Source organism: Schistocerca serialis, chromosome 9 (assembly GCF_023864345.2).
Source record: "Schistocerca serialis cubense isolate TAMUIC-IGC-003099 chromosome 9, iqSchSeri2.2, whole genome shotgun sequence".
Taxonomy (NCBI): Eukaryota; Metazoa; Arthropoda; class Insecta; order Orthoptera; family Acrididae; genus Schistocerca; species Schistocerca serialis.
This window is the reverse complement of record NC_064646.1, coordinates 259,357,608-259,374,495: the sequence shown is the minus strand read 5'-3', so window position 1 is coordinate 259,374,495 and position 16,888 is coordinate 259,357,608. Positions and strand designations below refer to the sequence as shown.

The 16,888-nt window shown below is 42.7% G+C and overlaps 1 protein-coding gene across 1 annotated transcript in view; it reads left to right on the top strand.

Moving 5' to 3' along the window:
• LOC126419109 (uncharacterized protein CG3556-like) overlaps positions 1-16,888 on the top strand; it is a 614,423-nt gene that overhangs the window by 187,850 nt on the left and 409,685 nt on the right. Inside the window, exon 2 of the mRNA XM_050086207.1 lies at positions 15,136-15,175. The gene's annotated coding sequence lies outside the window, so the exon portion shown is untranslated. The remainder of the gene's footprint in view (positions 1-15,135; positions 15,176-16,888) is intronic.

The window sequence follows — 16,888 nt, the reverse complement described above, 5'->3', positions numbered from 1 at the left end:
TAAGATGAACATCAACAAAAGCAAAACAAGGATAATGGAATGTAGTCTAATTAAGTCGGGTGATGCTCAGGGAATTAGATTAGGAAATGAGGCACTTAAAGTAGTAAAGCAGTTTTGCTATTTGGGGAGCAAAATAACTGATGATGGTCGAAGTAGAGAGGATATTAAATGTAGGCTGGCAATAGCAAGGAAAGCGTTTCTGAAGAAGAGAAATTTGTTAACGTCCAGTATTGATTTAAGTGCCAGGAAGTCATTTCTGAAAGTATTTGTATGGAGTGTAGCCATGTATGGAAGTGAAACATGGACGATAAATAGTTTGGACAAGAATAGAATAGAAGCTTTCGAAATGTGGTGCTACAGAAGAATGCTGAAGATTAGATGGGTAGATCACATAACTAATGAGGAAGTATTGAATAGGATTGGGGAGAAGAGAAGTTTGTGGCACAACTTGACCAGAAGAAGGGATCGGTTGGTAGGACATGTTCTGAGGCATCAAGGGATCACCAATTTAGTATTGGAGGTCAGCGTGGAGGGTAAAAATCGTAGAGGGAGACCAAGAGATGAATACACTAAGCAGATTCAGAAGGATGTAGGTTGCAGTAGGTACTGGGAGATGAAAAAGCTTGCACAGGATAGAGTAACATGGAGAGCTGCATCAAACCAGTCTCAGGACTGAAGACCACAACAACAACAACAACAACAACAACATAGGTATTAAATTTGCTCCTATTGAGATGGACGGCATGTGTCAATACGGTAAACAAATTGTTCCCACACTTCAGCGAGCATGTCTTGAGTTACAGCTTCCACAGCTGCTGTTACGCGATGTCTGAGTTCATTCATTGTTGTTGGTAACGGAGGCACATAAACAGAGTCTATTATAAACCCCCACAAGAAATAATTACATACAGTCTGGTCCGGTGACCTTGGAGGCCAATAATGTAAGGCTGAATGATTTGGTCCAGTGCGACGGATCCATCGCTCAGTAATCCTTTTCTTTAAAAATTCCCGCACTTCCAGATACCAGTGTGGCGCTGCCACACCCTGGTGGTAAATGAAGTCGTTCGAATCGAACTGTGGGAAAAGAAAGTTCTCAAGCATATCGAGATGCGTGCCTCCAGTAACAGTGTTCTCGGCAAAGAAAAATGGACCATACACCTTTTCCCGTGAAACTGCACAAAACACATTAAATTATGGTGAGTCCCTGTCATGTTCTACGACTTCATGTGGCTGTTCCGCACTCTACATTCTCACATTATGACGGTTCAATGGTTCCAATGGCTCTGAGCACTATGGGACTTAACTGCGGAGGTCATCAGTCCCCTAGAACGTAGAACTACTTAAACCTAACTAACCTAAGGACATCACACAAATCCATGCCCGAGGCAGGATTCGAACCTGCGGCCGTAGCGGTCGCGCGATTCCAGACTGTAGCGCCTAGAGCCGCTCGGCCACACCGGCCGGCTTATGACGGTTCACCTTTCCATTGAAGTGGAATATTGCCTCGTCACAAAACACTAAGCGTGGAAGAAAACTGTCATCCTCCATCTTGCTAAGAACGAAATTACAGAACTCCACACGTTGTTGTTTGTCACCTTCACGAAGAGCTTGCAGTATACGGACATCGGGGACAAGCTGAGCTGTCGAGCTACAGGGCGAACGGATTTCTGCGGACTCTTTGTGAAACAATGGTGGATGCGTTTGACGTCTGTGTCACACTCTCGGGGACGGCCTGGCAATTTGTCTTTACACAAACAACCTTTTTCTCGGAAATGTTCATGCCATGGTCTAATTCTCTGTGCTGTAGGAAGATCCACATCATAACTAGTACGAAAGTCACGCTGAACAGTTATTGCTGACCCGCACTGCGCAAAACATAGACCACAAAACCTTTATGTTGTACCGACACCATTTTTATTAGAACTGAAGGGCTGTTACCTAGCGGACGATGTAAAATTCGAGAGTTTTTTCCGACCGTACGTTGTTCACGCACATATCTCAAATAACATAATAGTTATGATTTTTTAAAAATCAGATGATTCTTTCTGATACACTTTGTATGATGTTCCTAGATTCTTCATTTAAAGTTAGTTGTAACTTACAAGGTAGGGTTTCGCGGAATAGTTTGCGGCCGTCTTCCCCAGCGTGAACCAGTTCAGATTTTTCAGCATCGTCATGCTCTCTCTCAAGGACCACACAAATCTTTGCTGCCCTTCTTTGTATACGTACAGTATCCCCAGCTAGTCCCCATTTGGTTCGTGTCCTACACGACTGATCGACGTCCTACCGTTAGATCACAAGAGCGCTTTGTAAACCATCTGCTTTTGTAGACTCAATTGTTGAAGCTGTCGTGGCCACCTGTGGGCTTACTGCCTATTGGCTTTTACCACTATTAGTGATTTGGCGTTGTCCGATGTTCACCCTTCATTTCCGGAAGCTGACTAGAGTCAAGCCCGCGACCGGAGATTACCAGTACGTACTCGTCGCGCCAACGTTTCGCTGTAGAGAATAACTACCACACCCGTTTGTTCTGGGAAACCACACAAATTCACAAATAGGACAACACTTTTAACAAGAAAGAAGATAGCCTCGAGTTTAGCAGGTTGTGGATTCCCTCGCTACAGCGAACAAACGTAGATAATCCGGGGAGTGTGAGACTGCAGCGTTAATTACCTGGGAAAAGCCCTAAGAAGTTCTCGTGAAAGGTGCGTACCCCGTCAGTCCAAAATGAGACAAGATTAATAAAAAGAAAGGCTAAGATGGTGCTTTTAACTATTCAGGTGTTCTGCAGAGCATTCCTCCCCTCTTGAGCCAAACGACCAGAACATCATACAATCATGTGAAACTTTCCCAAAACTCTGTCTTCGGGATGTTCAACCAGTGCGTCACATTAGTATGAATGTTGCTTATGTCGTCAAAGAGTTAACCTTCATGTGAATTTCTGTACTTTGTCGTCTTGTAGAAGGTTCGTATTGACAACACGTCTCCTTGCCCGTGATGATTCTTTCCAGAAAAGAATTTTCCGTGTCTTGCATTTCAATCTAGTAGCGGCAGGCGTCAATGCATCGTAGTTTTTGTTCGGAAGTGAAAGTGTGCGGAATAAACTTAGCACACACTTGAAAACTTTCTGGAGAGAGTCTCGAACATTTGATTTAGGATGTTGTTCCATTACTTAACACTGCTCGGTCACAAGTGTCTGGGCGAATTCACATATGCTGTTTACAGTTATTAGTAATTAATGGTTCAAATTGCTCTGAGCGCTATGGGAGTTAACTGCTGAGGTCATCAGTCCCCTAGAACTTAGACCTACTTAAACCTAACTAACCTAAGGACATCACACACATCCATGCCTGAGGCAGGATTCGAGCCTGCGACCGTAGCGGTCGCGGTTGGTGTGGTGGTAAGTAAAAAAAAAAGCGCCTGTCCATGTGACCTTCCAAAATTAACCTTACTCCTCAGAAAAAATAGAAGAATAAAAAATAAAACAAAAATCATTTCTATTTCTACATGGCACAGTCCTAGAACTTAGCAATAAAATCGTCCTCTGAACTTTTTCAAGGGGCGGTGTGTGTCATGTTAATATACAATAACGCAGGCTCCTCAACAAGAATAGTTTATTTATAGCCAGACCAATAGTGTGTGCATGTTCATCACCATCCGTATGTTTCAAAATACTTTTATCTCGTGTAAAATGTGTTTCGTATTTCGTACGTGACGGCAACTTTTTCGTGTAATTTAACTTGCCGTATGTAGATACCTTAGCATATGACAAACACGTTTGTCAATAAGTCAAGTAAGTACCTAATTATATGATAGTTTCAATCAACATATTTGTTCAGGTTATTATGCAGTTGTCAAAGCGATGTCCAAAGATACTGATTAGGTGTTTATTTCATAGACTACAGTCACATCAAGTGATGTAAAAACAATGCGGTAGAGGTAAATGTATTTTGAAAGATACGAGCGCGTGCTTAAAAGTAATGCCTCCGAATTTTTATGAGAGAACTTTTACAGCTTTTAAACTAACATAAACGTTATTAACAGTCTACATCTTCATTCTTCGTGTCTACTTATTTGCAGCCCTCTGCCACTAGAAGGCTCCGAATTGTAGCGTCTAACATAGCAATGTGTGACGTAACTATGTAGGTACGTGAGAAACATGGTGACGTAACCCATCAGAAAACTAAAAGCACGGTTTTGAAGAGTTCGTCCGCACATGGACCACCTCTCCTTCAGCATGACAACACTAGACCAGAGACGAAGGCTACGGCATCTGCAACAGTCCGACGCCTTGGGTTCACTGTCGTCGATCACGCTCCATACAGTCCCAATTTGGCGCCATCGGATTTTCGTCTGTTTCAAAAATTTAAAGAACATCTTCGAGGACTTCACTTTGATAGCGATGAAGTGGAGGGGAGGTTGTGGCGCCATCAGCACATTCTACAGTGACGGCATCAAGAAATTGGTCTTTCGTAGGGAAAATGTACTCGTCGCCAGCGTGATTATGTTGAAAAAGAAATATGTAAACATGAAAAATAAATATGTAGAAAGTTAATAATGTTCGTTTTATTTAAGAGTTTTAACGTAAAAAATTCGGACGCATTACTTTTCAGCACGCCACGCATCTTCCAAGAAACGTTTATCTCTACTGCACCGTGTTTCGTATCTCTTAATGTGACTGTAATCTATGATGACGTATATATACTAAGAGACACGTATTATTAAACTACGTATTAGGCACATGGTAAGTTTATTTATTAACGACGTGTGTTCACTCTGCAAAGCTCCCATACTCCAGTCCGGTAGCCGCAAAATAACTAAAATAAACAATAGAAGCTTTACATGGGTGCACCGTTTAATATCTGTTCTCATTTTCAAATAAGACTTCAAAATTTATTACCTTAACCAGTGGCTACAGTTCTGTCCTGACTGACCACATGTCGCGTATGAACAAAAATGGTTCAAAGGGCTCTGAGCAGTATGGGACTTCACATCTGAGGTCATCAGTCCCCTAGAACTTAGAACTACTTAAACCTAATTAACCTAAGGACATCACACACATCCATTCCCAAGGCAGGATTCGAACCTGCGACCGTAGCGGCGTATGAACAAAAATTGAAAATTACACCCATTCTCTTAGGTCCTTCCGCTGCTCCTTCCACAGTCTACTACCTAGTAAGGTATCATAGAGTGTAGCAAAACCACTGAAATCCTGCAACTACGAGATTTCCTACTATATAAAAAAAAGAGCCCAGCGTATTTTCAGTAGCTAAGATAAGACCCAGTTACTGTCCAACAGTGGGGCATCCAAAATAACTTGTCCTGATTGTAATAAGTTTTAAATTGGTCGGTCAGGCAGAGACATAGCAACTAGGGTGGCTGAAAATGAACGCAGCTGAGGTTGCAGAATTATGATTCCACATTTCCTGAGCGTGTAGTGAATGACGACCACCACAGCTGTCGGCCACAGTTCCGCGTCCTTCACTTAGAAAGCGAAGGCCGAAAACTCAGTCTGGTGGATGTCCTAGAAATCAGCAAAAATGTGTACCACAGTCATCATTTGACATTACAAGACAAAACAGCTGTACAGCTCTCCTGTTACAAACTACACTTATTCCTCTGTTTTCCACTGTTTTCCACTGATTCCCACATTGTCTGTTCCTTTCCACTCCTCTATTTTTGTTCTATTGTGGTTGCCTTCGTACTCAATATTCTATTGTTACAATAGCCACTTGAAACTTTTACTTTGTCCTCCATCACTTTCTGTAATGCCAATTGAGGCTATTCTTTAGTAGTCTTGCCAAGCACTAATTTTATTTTTTAGGGTTGCTAATTTAAGTTGATGCATTGCCACCGTTTTTTTTAGTATAGTGTTAATGTTTTTGTGGTTTTCCCCCTTTATTTATGAATAACATCTTTTCCAATGTAGTTTACAAATATTGTCATTTCTATAAGACGATATTCAGTTAGTCTGATGACGGTCACATATGCCAAAGACTGGTTAACTAAATAAATTAGTCCCGTAGAACATAAGCAAAATGTCGCTTTTCATTTATTACTGTTTTGTTCTACCATGTAGCGAAGGTAGAATCAGTTAACATTTCGTGGGGTGGCTATCGTTACATGCAAGCGTCTGTCACATGGGGTTTTCCCACATTTCCATAACGATCTCCGTTATGTGATGTCTTTTTAGCTTTGTATAAGATGGCCGATTACAGTACAATCAGGGCACACAGAGTAAAGATTCCTCTGCAAGGAAACTCAAATAAGGAGTGTAGTTTGTAGGTGACTGGCCGCGATGACACTGTATAAGGCTGAGGTGAAAAACAAAAGTTTGGTAATGGCTACAGTTATTTCAGTAATGGGTTTAGCGTGCTAGCGCCCAAAGTGGCGAAAAACTGCTGGTATTGCAGTCGACTGTAGAGCGTTCGACTGTGCTGGGTCACGCCCGTGCAGTGCAACCCTTCTGTGCCCCTTTTCATTAGTGTGTGTGTGTGTGTGTGTGTGTGTGTGTGTGTGTGTGTGTGTGTGTGTGTGTGTTTGCTGGCGTCAGCTCTAACATCCCTGGGGGACAATTTGCCGTCGCGGCCCATGATTCCACCCTTTCCCTTTTTTCTGCCCTTTATTTTTTGTCTTTTTTTTTCGCCCAGCAAACTCATTTTTGCGTGCGGCTGGATGACGCTGCCTTGCCCCTGTGCGCCATTAGGATAAAAGTACGGATGCTGTGAGCTGGAAACATCAGCTGAAACTTCCAGCCGAGTGTGCAAGGGTGTTATAGCTCGCGCTAGAGCGGTGGCGCGGAAAACCAGAGCAAAGGGCGTGTGTGTGTGTTTGTGTGTGTGTGGTGTGTGTGTGTGTCAGAGAGAGAGAGAGAGAGAGAGAGAGAGAGAGAGCGTGTCAGCCCTGAAGGTGGATTATCGAGTACACTCGGCGGTCTGCGCCGACCGCCGGCTCAATTTCGGCGTGCACCGCAACTGTCACTCGAAAAATGTATCACGTATCACTTTTACAGCCGATGAGCAGCGAGCTTATTCAGCGGAGCAAATGAAAGTGATATTCTTATCGAAAAAAGCTTAGAGTGTGGCTTTTGCGTATACCAGTGGAAATGAACTCCAACGACAGTCTCTCAGAGGGTATCCACATACGTTTGAGTGGTTAGACACAAGCCTGTTTGATTTCGGCGTGTCAGGCACGTGCGTGGTTGAGGCACTGACAGATTTGTGTATTAAAAATACGTAATTAGTCAACGAGGCGAAATGTCTCTCTTCGAGAGCTGCGCCATCTGAAAGTCAGTGATATAAGCCAGGTACGCTCTGGTTCTGTAGCAATTCGATCGTTGTCAACCGCTAACTGAATAAAAGTTGAAACTACTAACAGGCTGCTAAAATAATGCAAATGGACATGTTTTCTCTGCTGCCCACTGTGTGTGGCTAGTAGCAATCGCGAAAGAATTTGTGTCAATATCACAGTCTTTCTGTTCTGCTATTCCTCCTGCGATCGATGATAATTGTTCCAGTAGGTGCGTGCCATCTCTTTTAAATGTGTGGGCAACATACTTTATCTAGATGAAATAGGAAACCTACTTGGGTCACGTAAAGTCAAATTAGCTTTCTCCAGCAACAATAAACTACAAAAGAAATAAGTTTACACCTTAAATAAACGTTCGCAGCTCGTGGTCTTGCGGTAGCGTTCTCGCTTCCCGCGCACGGGGTCCCGGTTTCGATTCCCGGCGGGGTCAGGGAATTTTCCTGCCTCGAAATGACTGGGTGTTGTTGTGTCGTCTTCCTCATCATTCATACCCATTACGGTTGGAGGAAGGCAATGTCAAACCACCTCCACTAGGACCTTGCCTAGTACAGCGGTGCGGGTCTCTCGCATCGTGCTCTACGCTGCTCCAAGTATGGGACCTCACATCAATCATAAATAATAAACAAGGATAAATTATCAGACTCAGGAATGTACAGAGCCACATATCAACTTGCTCATGACACTACATAGGACATACTGGCAGGAACGTACATATAGATATTCTGAACACGTCAACTGTAACACACACAACCAGTTTACAAAATCAGCAATAGTAATAAATACAAAAAACACTGGACATCCACTCAAAAACATAAATTTTAAGAAATCCACTACTTCCAGAAGTCGAATACTATGGATAAAATGGAGGAGCTGGAATCGTTTGTACATCACAAAAAGCAAGCGTGAAATATTCACATTGATAAAGTAGATAGTGATTCAGTTAACTTCTCAACTGTTACTCCTGTATATAACAACGATAGCAAATTCCAAAACTATGTTCATTTCTTCAGAGACTTTACTCAACATTTGAAACAAAATACAATATAAATCATACTCAAAAATTTAAAAGTCAGAATTAGTCAGCATTTATAAAATAAATTTATGAGTGACACCTTTATGTAAGTAACGTATGCCACAAAAAATGTAGTACCTCTGTTTCGAATTCTTCGTGAAGCTATTCTAGCAGGATACCTTTCTAACTAATTTTGGTTTTATAAAAAAACAATGCAAGTGATGATTTGCATGTGAATACTGCAAGAGGGCCACTCTCAAAGCTTTTTAAATAAAACATACGTTGTTAACAGCCTACACCTGTATTCTTCATGACTACATATTTATTTCTCAACATAGTCAGCCTGGCGACGAACACACTTCACCCAAAGAAGACCAATCTGTTGATTCCATCACTGTAGAACGTTCGACTTTGTTGGCGGAGCCACAACCTCACCTCTGTTTGTACTTCTTCATCACTATCAAAGTGAAGTCTACGTAAGTGTTCTTTAAGTTTAGGAAACGGATAAAAATCGGATGGGGCCAAGTCTGGACTATGTGAAGTGTGGTGTCACCGCCAGACACCACACTTGCTAGGTGGTAGCCTTTAAATCGGCCGCGGTCCGGTAATATACGTCGGACCCGCGTGTCGCCACTATCAGTGATTGCAGACCGAGCGCCGCCACACGGCAGGTCTAGAGAGACGTCCTAGCACTCGCCCCAGTTGTACAGCCGACTTTGCTAGTGATGGTTCACTGACAATTACGCTCTCATTAGCCGAGACGATAGTTAGCATAGCCTTCAGCTACGCCATTTGCTACGACATAGCAAGGCGCCATTGTCAATTCCTATTTATCTTGTGATGCATGTACAGTCAGACCGATGTTCACCAATTATGGAAGCTACGTACATTTCTTGATAGTATAATTACTTTACCTGTTCCAGACCTCACGCCAGCCTGCGTGAGCTTAAAGCGTGCCTTTCGGCTACCTCCTAGTGGCTTGGCTGTCTTGCCAAGTCACTACATGAAGGATGATCCCTGAGATAGAACCCAGCGCGTCGTATTGTTTCAGATTTCGCAGTGCTCCTGTGTGGTCTGGCATTGTCGTGCTGAAGGAGGTAGCACTCCATGCGTGGACAGACTCTTTGAATTCCAAACTCGATTACAGAACGCTGTTTCTCATGCACCGACGTACTTACTTCACACACCACCATGTTAAACTCTACAGTTCTAAGCCCTCTAGCTGCAGAGGATCGCAGACATGTACACATGGGGAATAAACATGTAGAATGCTAATAGTGTTTGTGTTATTTAGAAAGCTTTAAGAGTTTTCACATAAAATGATCTGAGACACTACTTTTCTGCACGCCCTCGTACATAATACTTACCGAGCGAGTGGTTAGCACACTGGACTCGCATTCTGGAGGACGGCGGTTCAATCCCGCATCTGGCCATCCTGATTTAGGTTTTTCGTGATATCCCTAAATCGCTTCAGGCAAATGCCAGGATGGTTCCTTTGAAAGGGCACGGCCGACATCCTTCCCCATCCTTCCCTAATCCAATGAGACCGATGACCTCGTGTTTGGTTTCCTACCCCAGATCAACCAACCAAGCAACATAATACTTCTGTAAGATTTATCGGTAGCCGAAAGCTGACAAGTGATGGGCAGTCTGTAATTAATTGGTGTACAGTCTGGAACCGCGGGACCGCTACGGTCGCAGGTTCGTATCCTATCTCGGGCATGGATGTGTGTGATGTCCTTAGGTTAGTTAGGTTTAAGTAATTCTAGGTTCTAGGGGACTGAAGACCTCAGAAGTTGAGTCCCATAGTGCTCAGAGCCATTTGAACCTATCACAGTCCTCGCATGTTCGTTCCACTTCATATCGCTTTGCAACGTTACTCTGACTGACTCTGTCATGCAGCACACTACTAATTCTGTATATTACGTAAGGGTTTGTTTCTCCTACTTTTACTTTTATCTACATTGAGAGCCATAGTCAGATGATACTTCTCATGGGCGCCCTTTGCCTCACTATGCGCTTCGTCAACGCGTTTTACTGCGCACGTGACAAACGTTTTATTCACTTAATACCCCGTAATACCAATATCATCTGAACATGACCAGTAATGACTGAAATTTGCTATATTGTACCATTGTGTCTGAAATAAAAAGTAGTTCACGTCAATCTTTCTTGGCGGAATGTCTTTCTTCCACATTGTTTATCAATTACCTTGTACTGCTGACTGAATATTTATATCGTACGGGGCCACTGTAACTGCGCAATTGTAGTGAATATACTTGATTATTAACGTTTGATACAAGACCGTTTTTTGGATCAAGTGGATCTTGCTGGAAGAATGTATGAGAGAATAAGGAATTTCACAGTTGTGGTCACTCAAGCAAAGCGTATAGTAAGCGGTTACCATTTGGCATCTTTTTTTGAGTTAACGATAAGCGGTCCGAAAAGGCTTATGTAGATTAGAATAATTCTGAAGAGTCAGAAGGTCCAGAGTTCAGTTTCTCCCCGAAATAAATTTAAAACACGGTGAACAGGGGCGCAATACAGACAGGCGTTTTCGCTACTTTCAAGTTCCTGCCCCTGTTCACGCAGCTCGCATCGTCCAGGTATGGTCTTACGAGCACGAGGCTCAGTTGTCTCATCTCCCCTGGCCAACACTCTCACCAAATTGTAGTATTACTGAGTCTTCATGGTCTACTTTGAAGAGAAAGGTAACCTACATTTCGGTGACGAAGGCATCGTTCCGATGTACAATGTTACGCAGCCGGTACTGTATTGTGTCTGATTTAGTGAGTGCTGTCTTGATGAATGCTGTAAAACATCGTAGCTTAATATGCTTGTAGTCGTACCAGCGATCGATGCAGAATGTGTGCCAAGCCCCAGAGAATATTCATCGCTCGTAACCTCGGACAAAGATATCTGATGCCAGAATACCACGTCAGCCTTGAGTCGAAGATTAGTGCCAGGCGTCCCACAGTCCAAGTTGCAGGTAGTCTGTACGGTCTCCCAACTTCTCGTTATCTTGAGAAGGATGACTGTTGAACAAATGGAAGAAGGAAGAGAGAAAATATACTGTAAACTGCTCTAAACAATCACAAGAAGTATGGAACATACAAATCAAAATGGGAGACTAGCAAATCCACTTACCTGATCAGTTCTACACCAACTGCAGCGTTCCAAAGCGAACAGCGCGCTATTTTAATGGGGTAACGTTTTATCCTGAGAGCTTACTTGCGTGTATTTTGCACGACTGGATATTTTAACAGATCAACAGCCATAGTGAAGCGTCTATACACGCACAGCTATTTTACAGGAGGAGCATTCTCTTGAAGCATTCAAACATTCTGGGTCCCATGATGTACGTTTCAAGATGATAACGTCAGGAAAGAAGGTTGTAATACAGAACTGCTGAAGGAAAAATGCAAGTGATTGAGAACGTTGTCAGCCTATACAAAATTTACCACTCCTCAGCCCACACCGATCGAGATGTTGCACACGTGAAACATTCTTGACTCACTCTCTTGACGGTCGGGGATTCAAATTCCCACATTGCTATCCCGATTTTCTTCATCAACAGTTTCGCTACGACACCTACAAAACTAGGAGTAAGCTCTAAAGAAAGACGGGTAATGTGCAATGTGTGTAAGAACAAGAAGGAAAAATAAGAGAGGAAGACGAAGTGCTCAGACTGAAGATGATATAAGACAGAAAAGCAGTCTTTCGGCCCTACTGCTAAATCTACACGTACAAGAATGAATGACAGAACTAAAAGAAAGGTTCAAGAGTGGGATTAAAATTCAGGGTGAAAGGATATCAAGGATAAGATTAGCTGATTACACTAATATCGTCTTCAATGTTGAATGGAATGAACAATCTAATGAATAAAGAATATGGATTGAGAATAAACCGGAAAAAGACAAAGGTAATGACAAGTTCTAGAAAAGAGACTAGCCAGAATCCTACCATCAACATTTGTGATCGCAAAATAGAACAAGTTAAGGAATTCTGTTATCTTGGAAGTAAAGTATAACGGACAAGCAAGGAGGACTAGGCAGACTGGTACGGGCAGAAACAGCATTCCTGGCCATGGGACGTCTACCGGTTTCATACATAGGCATTAATTTGAGGAAGGAATTTTTGAAAATGTGAGTCCGGAACACAGCAGCATTGCATGGTAGTGAAGTATGGACAGAGGGGGAAAAGCTAAGCAGAAAGGAATCGAAATGCGTATGACATGACGTAATACAACGATGTTGAGAATTGTATGGCCTGATGTGATATGAAATGAAGAGATTGTCTGTAGAATCGGAAAAGAAACAAACACGTGAAAAAGGGTAAAAAGAAAAACGGACTGGACTGAAACGATAGGAAAGCAGGTTGATGAGCCGAAAGGTGCTGGATCAAATAAACTGATAACGTTGCAGTCGCACCCTACTAACTTTCCCGCTCTGGTATACACTCAGAACAGTAAGGGCACAAGCAATAAAATACAAAAAACAATTGCAACTACTAGTCGCATTAAAATGCACTAGAATAAAGAAAAACAGTAAATAACTAAGCTCCTTGACGGCAACCAGTCTGTTTAAATACAATTTTAAAACAGTTGTAATCAATAGCTCACCTTAGTCGGCAACCAAAATAAGTAAATTTTTAAAAAATTGCATTTGGCAACTAGGTGCGACAGCATTTTGATTAAAGTACCAAACAAAGAATATCAGAATTTAACCATCCGCCTCAGGTGGCCCACTGCATTTCAGATGAGTTACCAGACTTAGAAAGCAGCTCTTGAAGAGAAACCTTTAGAAAACAAGGCCGTCCAAGGGGCTGAATTTTAAATTCCTTACAATGTCGAGGTCCACATACGTTAAGAGGCTGCCTCAAGCACAGTCTTAACAATTTTAAGTACTGCTCCGGCAAGCATACAAAATTAAACCTGAACTGAAAATACGCAGAGAAGCAAAATAAAAAATACGTCAAAGAGCACTCACTAAACGGCCACGAGCGTGAAAAACCACAGGAATCAAAATGTAAATACCAATTAACGCCATAGCGACACAAAACAAGTCGAATTCCAAGTAATAATGAACGCGAGCAGTACTTCGGTTAGTACCACTACGCTCATGCAGTTTTATGTACAATGTAAACAAAAATAAAGTTGATTACATACGGACAGTGATCGCTGCATGTATACTGACAAGGAACCCTCATCCAAGTGTCAGGCAGATTTTATAAAAAATTAACGAAAGTTACCATTCTTTGTTAAAAGAATAGAGGACAATTTAACAAGAAATAATCTGCTTGCTTATTAAAGGAACATGAGTGTGACAAATACGCCCATACAGGTCGTGACCACACAATATTACAGCAAAAAGTGGCTAGATAGCCAGGATGCTGGAAATGAGAAAAACTCAGACTTCAGCCGCAATCTGATATTGAAATAAATCCGATGGCGACATGTGAAAATTTGTGCCGATCAGGGACTCAACCGAATTTCCCGCTTTACGTGAGGGGTCGCCTTAACTGTCTCGGCTATCTGATCACGCTTTCCGTCCAACCCAAATTCTCAACTTGTCGCACACTGTAAACGTAGCTTCCACTGTCCATCATCCTCACTGCTCGCAGCTTCACCTGATTCCCCTAAGAGTTCGGTCCCAGTGTGCATACGTATTGAAGGTATCATTATTCTCCGTCAGGAGCTTGTTGTTGTGGTCTTCAGTCCTGAGCTTATATTATTGGATATGTGTTGTCTGTTCTTTCGGATGAATTTTCCTAAACTCACCTTCCCAGCGCTGAATGGCGCTACTCACCGTGATTTCCACGTTGTTTCTGGATGAAATTAAAACCGCCACAAGCCCCCTGTTGATCAGGAAAGGCAGCGAATTGAAAGACTAACTCCAACCTGTGACTGGCCGCTGGCTAATCGGGAAACAGACGGCCACTTTCAACGGCGTGGCAACCTCGTTAATCGTCAACACGTCCATCTCGATACGCAATGAGGGCCCAACTGTCGAGACTAGACCCTTGACCGTTACATGGAGCCGTCAGCGAAGCGTCGCCCACAGGTCGCTGTACTTTAGTGGACGCTCAACCAACCCCCGTGGCATAGATCATGAGCGAACCTTTATCCTCGCGAATCAGTATGTCGCTTCTTGCTAACGAGACGCCCGAGCAGCCAGGCAACGGGCCAAGGATGTTGTACTACAGCGACAGTTGTGGACAATGGCTCTGATACGGTTTAAGGATGCTAGGACATGTGTTAATACATCATAGAAGAACTTCTGTGGAGACTTAAAACTGTAGAGGAAGACAGAGACTGGAATAGGTCACAGAAATGGAGACTGAGAGAGTAACAGCTGCTCCGAAATGAAGTGGGCACAGTAGTAGAGGAAGACGTGAAGGGCCGCATCAAACTAGCCAGAAGACTGATCACACAATGAAAGTTCTCTTCAGCTGGATTGTGGGAAGTTTCCTCCAATAGGACCATGGTCTGTTTACATTACGAACACTACCCTTCTTCTCTATATTCACTCTCCTATCTCTCTTAGTATAGCTAATCTTACCTCACCCAGTCATATTTTTTTCACAGCACAAAAGCTGCGGGTCAAGTGATCGATTTGCTTCTGTACTGAATTCTAACCATTCAAACTCATTTTGTTGGTCTAACTTGTGATGCGCCAACTCCCAAAAAAACACATTGTGTCTCTGAGAGTTCTTGTTAATTCCCACTGACAACAAGATGCCCAATTTGTGTCCAGGTGTAACTCATTATATTTTCGGATATATGTGTTGCTTCTAATAGGTCGTTCGTGTTACAGGTAGCGAGTGAGCGGTTCTGGAACACTGAGACTCGATTCGGTGAGTACGATAACCTTTTCAATTAATTATTTTATATCCTCGCAAGTCAAAAGGGCTGTCAGACACAAATGCTGCTCTTCGGCCAAATGAACTGTAAAACATTTTTTTTTATTTTAAAAATATTTGTGTATAACCTTTACATGTTTTAGAAGTATTGAAATGATTGTTAGTAATGACTTTTCAAAATTATCATGTCTTTTCTTCTAAATAACGCTGATGAAACAGGTATTATGGTAAAAAAATCTTACACTCCACTCCCTCCCATTTCCCTTCCAGGGAATAGATGTGGTATGTTCAGGGTGCGAAACTCGCTCAGGAAATATTTCGTACATCTTAAGATAGGAAACCCAGATTACTTCATACACCCAGAGAGCAGACGATGTAAGCTGGGTTGCCTATCTTAAGGTGTATGAAATATTTTACATATTATTTATATTTTGCCAACTCAGTATAAGCAAGGGTAGAGATCATAAGGTTTCTGTCCTCAGAGCTCGTCAAAATATTGCTTTGTGTGTACGACCCTAATGGGTAAAATCGTTGCTGAGTCATGAGAGTAAGTAAAACGGCATCTCTGGCCTCAGACTGGATTTGTTCGCCCCGTGTTTAGCGCCTTGGGCAATAGGTGTTGGTCGGCAGAGTCGGTGGCGAGCTGTCGTAGTAAATGACTGTATGAGCTGATTGTGGGGCTTTTAAATGATTAGTCTGTGAGCGATAAGACAGTTTTCTGAAATCGTAGCTGGTCGCCTGTAATCGTTCAAGGCTTAATTAAACTACTGATAAATAGTCCATTAAACGTAGCGGCTCATAATATTCTTTGAAGTTCGAACATAGAGGCTAAGTACCAATAAATGATTATTATCAATCAGAACCGTCGTGAAGCCGGTTAAATTCAGTTTCTCCATCTGTAGTGCAGCCTATTCAAGGGCAAGGGCCGGCCGGAGTGGCCAAGCGGTTAAAGGCGCTACTGTCTGGAACCGCGCGACTGCTACGGTCGCAGGTTCGAATCCTGCCTCGGGCATGGATGTGTGTGCTGTCCTTAGGTTAGTTAGGTTTAAGTAGTTCTCAGTTCTAGGGGACTGATGACCTTAGAAGTGAAGTTCCATAGTGCTCAGAGCCATTTGAACCGTTTGAATCAAGGGCAAGGGAGAAACATAAGATCTGCGAGACTGCGAAGAATGAGAGTGTATCACCTGGGATATTACAAGATGCAATGGGGGTAGGGGGCAGGATTAAAGGTACAGAGACAAAGTGTTACGTAGCGGTAAGTAAATTGTAACAGATGAGGCTAGGTGCAACTTGAGGCTAGCTGGGAAAGGAAAAACAATAGAGGAAGGGTTTCTGATGCAGGAAAAGTTGGAGATGGGTTAGATCTGACACGAATGGCGCTTGTCAGCGTAGATTTCGTGGCCTGCAATTGGGAGATGAGTTCATGTGAAGGTGTTGCGGAGCTATAAATGTCAAACAAATAAAAGGAATTAATGAAGCAGTACATGTAGTACGCACGTCAACAGACAATATGGGTGAGGCGGAACAAATACCTAGAAGCAGAGAACAACATGTGGGGCAGGTATGGAAAGCAAGACTCAGTACTCACCATTCCGGGAGATAGAAGAAATAATACACTGGTGTCCAATATTAAAGCAACAAACAACTAATTCCCCGTCGTTTTGTGTCTAATGCACAGTATAATCCCCACGCCCAGGTTCCCGGGTT